Source organism: Engystomops pustulosus, chromosome 1 (assembly GCF_040894005.1).
Source record: "Engystomops pustulosus chromosome 1, aEngPut4.maternal, whole genome shotgun sequence".
Classification (NCBI taxonomy): Eukaryota; Metazoa; Chordata; class Amphibia; order Anura; family Leptodactylidae; genus Engystomops; species Engystomops pustulosus.
The window spans coordinates 81,581,651-81,591,002 of NC_092411.1; positions in this window are offsets into that span (position 1 = coordinate 81,581,651).

A 9,352-nucleotide genomic window follows, 5' to 3' on the forward strand; every position below is an offset into this window, starting at 1 on the left:
TGGACATCTCATGGCTTCATGTCACTCAAATCTTTATTTTTCATATAAGTCCTTTACTGTCGTTTTAAATATTTTATAATATAAATTCAAACATGGATCAAAGTTCATCTGTTTTATCATATTTTATCATAGTTAATCACAACCATCCAGCCCTTTCTTTCTAAGGAAAATATGTGAACACTTATATGTAACAGATACAACTTCAGTTTCAGATTTTTACATGGCCTCTGGTTCAAAAGAAACTTGTGGTAGATGCCCCACCTTCATATAAGGATCATTGATATCTGTATGGGAGCATATACTTTCTACCACATGTATAATCCTTAATGTAAGATGTCTTTTTTCTTATGAACCAATATGCCAGAGCCCGGATTGGGATGAAAAATCTGCTGTTAAAAAAAAAATGTGCTGCATCATTGGCTTATATATGGTCTGTTTACTGGTCAAACTTTGCCAACATGTTATGCTGTTGGTAGGAAAAAAAACGTGGTACAGATCATGGTAGACGAAAATATGGCCTATTTGTCTTGGAACATTTCTACTGGTATGTTCTGTTTGAAGGACTTTCACAGATGGGGAATTTGGCACTGCCCAAATGAAGTGCAGATTTAGCAGCGTCTTAGAGTCTGGTGCTATTACACAGAACATAAGAACTTTCCATGTGCCCCACTTAAATTAACAGTGGAAAGTGAAAATATAATTATCCAATCACTGCCCTTATACATCAGAACAAACCAGTCTCTGGGGTTTTTTTTTGGCTTTTTTTCTTTTTTAATTAGAGCCATAAAGGATTTTCCAATCTGGGCATTCACATTTAATTTAATTCATCTGCCATATACATTTCTTCAGTAGGATGTTATTAAAAATAATGTACCCGTCTGAAGATAATTTGCCATAAATGTAGCCATGTTGTCCCTTAGAAACGAGATGGCTGTCCTTTTGATACGATCACCTCTCTGGCAGCGGTGACCACGCATGCATTATTGAGTCCTGTCTGACCACTGATTCAGTGTTCATTAGCACAGGACGGCTGTAGGACATGCAATAACTTTTTCATGGGCAAAAACTGTTAGTTTCTTTGTGCAATCAGTCTGGCAGCAGTGGTCGTATCCAAGGACGGCAATCTTGTTTCTATGGGACAACATGGCTAAATTTATGGGAAATTATCCTCAAACAGGTACATTTTTTTAATAACATCCAACTGAAGAAATGTATGAATATATGAGCTGAGATGAAATAAATTAAATGACAATGCCCAGGTGAGAATAGCCCTTTAAGTAGCAAGTTGCATATAAACAATACCAGTTAAAAAACTAATAGTAAATAATATTAGAAAAACAGATTTAAGAGATGGAAGAATTTACTATCACCCGGCTGGGGCTCATTGCTGATTTTTGTTGATTTATGATAATTGCCTTTTAATCCATTGACAATACAGTTATTAGATGAAGTCTATATTTCTTCACCAGAGCAAAATAACTGCCCTCCTCCTGTTATATCCTTAGGTGAAAATGCTCTTGTTCATGCTGCCCCATGTTTATTATAGGAGTCTCTAAGAATGGAAATAATTTGGCTCCTTTCTCCTGTACATAACGCCACACCTGTCCATGCATTGTGTGTGTATTGTTACTTTTTTATAATTTCCTTTATTGATGACAAACAACAGGTCAGATTACTGGAATGAGAATTTCACAAAATGTCAACAGAACAAGTACAGAAGAATCAACAACCCAACATATAACATCTTCAAGAGAATCAATGGGAAAGGGAGTCACAGAATTTAATCTTGTCTTCTCTTAAATCAAACAGGTAAATTCAACATTCCCATCCAGTCCGCTCGTCCGTCCATCTAGGGTTTTTAACCAAAGAATAGAAGCAGCGAGCCCAGTTAGCCTCAAAGGAGCCTCTAAAGGGCACCAAATAGATTGTAAAAGAGAGGAAAGGGTTTGGAATAGAAATTGGGGGGGGGGGGGCATGTCTCTACCAGGAGAGAGGAGAGTCGCTAGGGGTTCTATAGAAGCTCACGATATTCGGAAGACCGTTTGAATTGGATCCAGGGTTGCCATGCTTTTTGGAATCTATCATGAGTTCCATGAACAGAGGAAGTGAGGTCTTCCATGTGCAGCAGGTCATTTACGATCACTGCCCACATTCCCATTGTTGGTGGCACCGTTTGCTTCCACTGCAGCAGGTTGTAGGCCCTTGCAGCGATGATGAGGAAGCACACAAGATTTATTGTACCGCTGAGCAGACATGGTGGAGGAGGTAGAGGGAGGGCTCCAAACTGATCGACTCTCCCCAGGTCACGTCAGAATGGGCACAAAATGTTACAAGAAAAGAGCCCTCCTCCCCACATCTCCAGCATGTGTCGGAGGTTTGTGGGAAGATCGTATGTAACCTAGCAGGTACCCTGTACCATCTAGCGAGAGCTCATGGTTGCGTAATTGAAAAGTTCAAAAATGCTGTCTTTTTGCTCCTCGGTCACGGAATTGTTCAGGTCTTCCTCCCATTACGTCGGATAGAGTCTCATTTGGTATTGACCGTAAACATGAGTAGGTTAAGGACAACCTGTGTGGATGGGCAGAAACGTTCCTTGTCTGAAGTATACAGAGAGCCGCTACAGGGCTCAAACACCACTTTGGAAATCAGATTTTTTTAACTTTTTTTAAAATAATGTGTGGGTTTTATGTTAATAAAATAAATTATTCCTTGCAAAATGTACGGTAATTGATAAAACTCTTCACATAGAAAATGGCTTCTTAAAGGAAACCTACCACTTGTAGTGGCAGGTTTCCGATGGAAATACCGGGCACCAGCTCAGGGTGAGCTGGTGCCGGAGCTTATTTTAGTTAGTGTTTTAAACCGCGGTATCGCGGTTTAAAACACTTTTTAAACGTTATAGCCGGCGCAGGCAGGTACGCGCTCGGCGCTTACCGTGCACGCGGCTACATAGGAAGTGAATGAGAGCCGCGTGCACGGTAAGCGCCGAGCGCGTACCTGCCTGCGCCGGCTATACGCGCCGAGCGCGTACCGGCCTGCGCCGCGATACCGCGGTTTAAAACACTAACTAAAATAAGCTCCGGCACCAGCTCAGCCTGAGCTGGTGCCCGGTATTTCCATCAGAAACCTGCCACTACAAGTGGTAGGTTTCCTTTAAACTCTTCCACCGGTTTGTATTCGTGAGTGTCAACGTTCTTATTACAAAGGGATTCTGGGTCAATTCTGTTGCTTTTTTATTACAGAGTCTTGAAGGTTCTGTTGTTTTTTGCTTCTTAATATAACTTGTAACACCGCTGCACATTGACCACTGGGTGGCATGAGTTGGTTATATTCCATAGACTGGCACATGCAGTCTAGAAGTAGGAGGAAAGTAGAATCACCCTTCAAATTTATTACCAAAAATTGAAATCTGGTTATTTATATTTATAAGGAGCTAATACTCCCAGATGATAACAGAATTGTGTATACAGTAATATCATTTACCCGCAGAAATAGCAATGTCATTAGAGCTATCATATCTGCAGTGGGATGTGATAGTGGTGTGAAATAATATTTGCCCCCTTTTTATTTCTTCACCCCTTATTCCCTTATCGCACCTGTTTTCGACATTAATGTCCACTCAATTTTTTCGTGTTTTTTTACGTCAATGCATTCTACAAGCTTTAACTTTTTTACAAGTTTTCACTCTAGCTATATGAGGTCTTGTTTTTTTTTTCAAGGTGAAACATGGTTTTCAATAGCACAAGTTTGGGTTTCAAATATCCCAGTGGTGAACCTTTTATTAAACCTTTCTATGCAGTATATTAAAAAATAATGCAAATCTGATGTTTTTTCTGATAAAAAAAAAATTTAAAACCTAAATAACATTATAGCTTGGATACGCATATAGCGATGCCAAATGTATAGGGTTTTTTTTAAATAATGACATTCCTTTGTATAATTAAATACTTTTTGGGGCGAAAAAACTTTTGAAATTTTTTGTCGATGGTGTGTGAGGGCATAGTTTTTTACAAAAAGATGTGTAGTTCAATCTTTTTTAATCATAACACAAAAAATTAATCATAAAAAAATGTGGGCATATATATACGTATATATTTATTTAAACATTTTTTCCATTGCTTTGTTCCACAAGGGGACATTCACATGATCATTTGAACTCTAATATAATGCACTACTTATGCTGCATGAACTTAACCCTTTACTTGGCCTGGTAGATAATGCAAATATCTAAATATAGGCAGTTAATGCAGGCAGCCTTTGGGTCAGAACCAGGGCTTCTGTGTGACACCATGGGCATCCTGCAATCGCTGCTGCAGGATGCCAACTGGTGACCGAGGGAGCTCACAAGGTCCATGTTTGATTTAAGGGGTTAAACACCAGGGATCTGAGCTTTTCCAATCCTGAGGGCGCGGTCCCACGTTGCGTTTGCAGACGCAGACCAAACCGCGCCCACCGGGCGGTCCGCGGTCCAATCGCATCGGCGTTTTCAATAGAAACATAGAGAAACGCCGATGCGATTGGACCGCGGACCGCCCGGTGGGCGCGGTTTGGTCTGCGTCTGCGTTTGCAAACGCAACGTGGGACCGCGCCCTGAAAGTTGGTGCCGAAGCGAGATAACAGCCCAGGTTGTCGTGTGTACCGCTGTCCAATCATAGCCATGGCTAGTATTTAGGGGCATCACTTTTCCAGATTGGCTACCTAGCCGGCAATATGTCTGGGTCATGCAGCCAAACAGCTGAACACAAAGCTCAGGTCCCTCATCTCTACTCCTCATTAAAGGCACATTCACACGATGCGTTGCATTTTTTGATGCGTTTTTTGACGCATTTCAAAGGCTTCAGCCTTGATCACATGTTGAAGTAACATTGCGTTTTAGCAAATGCAATGGAAACGCAATGTTATTTCAACATGTGATCAAGGTTGAAGCCTTTGGAAAGCATCAAAAATGTGACGCAACGCACAATGTGAATGCGCCCTAAGAATGCCTTTTTCTCTGGAATGGCCTTGTGTCAAGGGACATCCCTAACCGTGTCTCCTAAAGTCTGGAGAATGACGTTAATCACAGCAGAGGGGATGCTCTGACATGGGGAGAGCTTGACTTTAGTGCTAAACTCTCCACCTGCTTGAGGGTGGGTTCACACGTTGCGCTTCGGTTGCGTTTTCATTGCGTTTAAAACGCATATACAACAGAGGTAATTTGCCTAATAACATGACCGTTTACATTTGTTAATGCAATGTTAACGCATGCGTTAACAAAATGCATACATTAACACATTGTTAACACATGTGTTAACATCTCGTTAATGATGCGTTTTGTAAATGGAAATGTTAACAGTGATGTAACAGTGATTACCAGTGACTTTATAGAACCAATTTACACTCAATCTCAATTCAAAGTTGATGATCTAGATCAGTGATGGCAAACCTTTTAGATACAGAGTGCCCAAACTATAACCGAAACCCACTTTAATGTTGCAAAGTGCCAACATGACAATGTGAGCAGTAACCTCTGATCTCGTCTGTATCACAAGTTTACTGAGGACACCAACACAATAGAAAGCAGGAGACATTTAGATTGTAACGTCCCTCCAGGTTCCCCTGAAAAGGAAGAATCAGTGTACCCAAAGCAGGAGCTCCAACGATAATCCATCTCTGTCCACACCTTCTGGCTACTCCTGTAGGTGTCACTTTAAAATCGCACTGAGCGTGGCGCAGCTTGGGTGGAAGGAGGAAGCCTTGAGTCCTATCTGGTAAGTTCTGTGCTGGGTGCCCACAGAAAGGGCTCCGAGTGCCACCTCTGGCACCCGTGCCATAGGTTCGCCACCACTGATCTAGATGATGCTACCTCACTGGGCCATGGAAAAAAACTTGATATGGAAGGTGGCTATCTGCTTCACAACATATTTGTAGCGGTTTATTAAGTTCATTTCTGCTGACAGGTTCTCTTTAAGTTACCAGAGGGGTAAAAAGCAAAAACCGCTTTGCCTTGCCTGTAAAAGTAAAGGACATAGGATTCCATGGTTGTCTCTGATTTTTGTTAGTATTGTATTTTTTTAACATATTTTTATAAAATTTTTCATTATATCAAAACATACCATATTTATAACATTTGTGTATCACATGAAGAAATGATAGTGTTATAGTTCTCATATGCATATTTATACAGTCAGGTTATAAAGAATTATAGAAGTAGAAACATTGGTACATATAAAAATAACAAAATACCAAAATATCACCCTCCCCTTCCTCTCACAGGTGTGCCGTTTATCTGTTCCTATCTCTGAGGGCGCGTTCACACCTTGCGTTTTGACCTGTGTTTTCATTGCGTATGAAACGCATATACAACAGCTGTTAACATGTGTTAACATCTCGTTAATGATGCGTTTTGTAAATGGAAATGTTAACAGTGATGTAACAGTGATTACCAGTGACTTTATAGAACCAATTTACACTCAATCTCAATTCAAAGTTGATGATCTAGATCAGTGATGGCAAACCTTTTAGATACAGAGTGCCCAAACTATAACCGAAACCCACTTTAATGTTGCAAAGTGCCAACATGACAATGTGAGCAGTAACCTCTGATCTCGTCTGTATCACAAGTTTACTGAGGACACCAACACAATAGAAAGCAGGAGACATTTAGATTGTAACGTCCCTCCAGGTTCCCCTGAAAAGGAAGAATCAGTGTACCCAAAGCAGGAGCTCCAACGATAATCCATCTCTGTCCACACCTTCTGGCTACTCCTGTAGGTGTCACTTTAAAATCGCACTGAGCGTGGCGCAGCTTGGGTGGAAGGAGGAAGCCTTGAGTCCTATCTGGTAAGTTCTGTGCTGGGTGCCCACAGAAAGGGCTCCGAGTGCCACCTCTGGCACCCGTGCCATAGGTTCGCCACCACTGATCTAGATGATGCTACCTCACTGGGCCATGGAAAAAAACTTGATATGGAAGGTGGCTATCTGCTTCACAACATATTTGTAGCGGTTTATTAAGTTCATTTCTGCTGACAGGTTCTCTTTAAGTTACCAGAGGGGTAAAAAGCAAAAACCGCTTTGCCTTGCCTGTAAAAGTAAAGGACATAGGATTCCATGGTTGTCTCTGATTTTTGTTAGTATTGTATTTTTTTAACATATTTTTATAAAATTTTTCATTATATCAAAACATACCATATTTATAACATTTGTGTATCACATGAAGAAATGATAGTGTTATAGTTCTCATATGCATATTTATACAGTCAGGTTATAAAGAATTATAGAAGTAGAAACATTGGTACATATAAAAATAACAAAATACCAAAATATCACCCTCCCCTTCCTCTCACAGGTGTGCCGTTTATCTGTTCCTATCTCTGAGGGCGCGTTCACACCTTGCGTTTTGACCTGTGTTTTCATTGCGTATGAAACGCATATACAACAGCTGTTAACATGTGTTAACATCTCGTTAATGATGCGTTTTGTAAATGGAAATGTTAACAGTGATGTAACAGTGATTACCAGTGACTTTATAGAACCAATTTACACTCAATCTCAATTCAAAGTTGATGATCTAGATCAGTGATGGCAAACCTTTTAGATACAGAGTGCCCAAACTATAACCGAAACCCACTTTAATGTTGCAAAGTGCCAACATGACAATGTGAGCAGTAACCTCTGATCTCGTCTGTATCACAAGTTTACTGAGGACACCAACACAATAGAAAGCAGGAGACATTTAGATTGTAACGTCCCTCCAGGTTCCCCTGAAAAGGAAGAATCAGTGTACCCAAAGCAGGAGCTCCAACGATAATCCATCTCTGTCCACACCTTCTGGCTACTCCTGTAGGTGTCACTTTAAAATCGCACTGAGCGTGGCGCAGCTTGGGTGGAAGGAGGAAGCCTTGAGTCCTATCTGGTAAGTTCTGTGCTGGGTGCCCACAGAAAGGGCTCCGAGTGCCACCTCTGGCACCCGTGCCATAGGTTCGCCACCACTGATCTAGATGATGCTACCTCACTGGGCCATGGAAAAAAACTTGATATGGAAGGTGGCTATCTGCTTCACAACATATTTGTAGCGGTTTATTAAGTTCATTTCTGCTGACAGGTTCTCTTTAAGTTACCAGAGGGGTAAAAAGCAAAAACCGCTTTGCCTTGCCTGTAAAAGTAAAGGACATAGGATTCCATGGTTGTCTCTGATTTTTGTTAGTATTGTATTTTTTTAACATATTTTTATAAAATTTTTCATTATATCAAAACATACCATATTTATAACATTTGTGTATCACATGAAGAAATGATAGTGTTATAGTTCTCATATGCATATTTATACAGTCAGGTTATAAAGAATTATAGAAGTAGAAACATTGGTACATATAAAAATAACAAAATACCAAAATATCACCCTCCCCTTCCTCTCACAGGTGTGCCGTTTATCTGTTCCTATCTCTGAGGGCGCGTTCACACCTTGCGTTTTGACCTGTGTTTTCATTGCGTATGAAACGCATATACAACAGCTGAGGAGAGGTGATTTGCCTAATTACATGACTGTTAACATTTCCATTTACAAAACGCATTGTAAATGCGATGTTAACACATATGTCAACAACGTGTTAACACATGCGTTTTTTAAAGCGTGTTAACATTGTGTTTACAAACGTAAACGGTAATGTAATTGGGCAAATCACCGCTCATCAGCTGTTGTATATGCGTTTCAAACGCGAAAACGTGACCAAAACGAAACGTGTGAACGAGCCCTCAGGGCGCGTTCACACGTTTCGTTTTGGTTACGCTTTAGTTGCGTTTTCATTGCATTTTAAAACGCATTAAAACAGCTGAGGAGAGGTTGATTTGCCTAATTACATTACTATTTACATTTGTTAACCCGATGTTAACGCAGGCGTTAACAAAACACATGCATTAACTTATTGTTAACGCATGCGTTAACATCGCATTTACAATGCATTTTGTAAACAGAAACGTTAACAGTAATGTAATAATCACCTCATATCAGCTGTTGTAATGCGTTTTAAAACGCAACGAAAACGCAAACCAAAGCGAAACGTGTGAATGCGCCCTCAGGCTCAAACCTTTAGAATGTGTCAAAAATGCATAAAAATCACGCCTCAGGGCGCCTTCCCACGTGGCATTTTCATCGCGTTTTTAAATGCATCCAAAACACAAGTGGGAGGAGCGTTCCCACTTTCCTTTTGGATGTGTTTAAAAACACAACGAAACCGCCACCTGGGTAGGCGCCCTGAGGGCGCGTTCACACGTTGCGTTTTGGTCACGTTTTCATTGCGTTTGAAACGCATATACAACAGCTGATAAGAGGTGATTTGCCTAATTACATTACCGTTTACGTTTGTAAACGCAA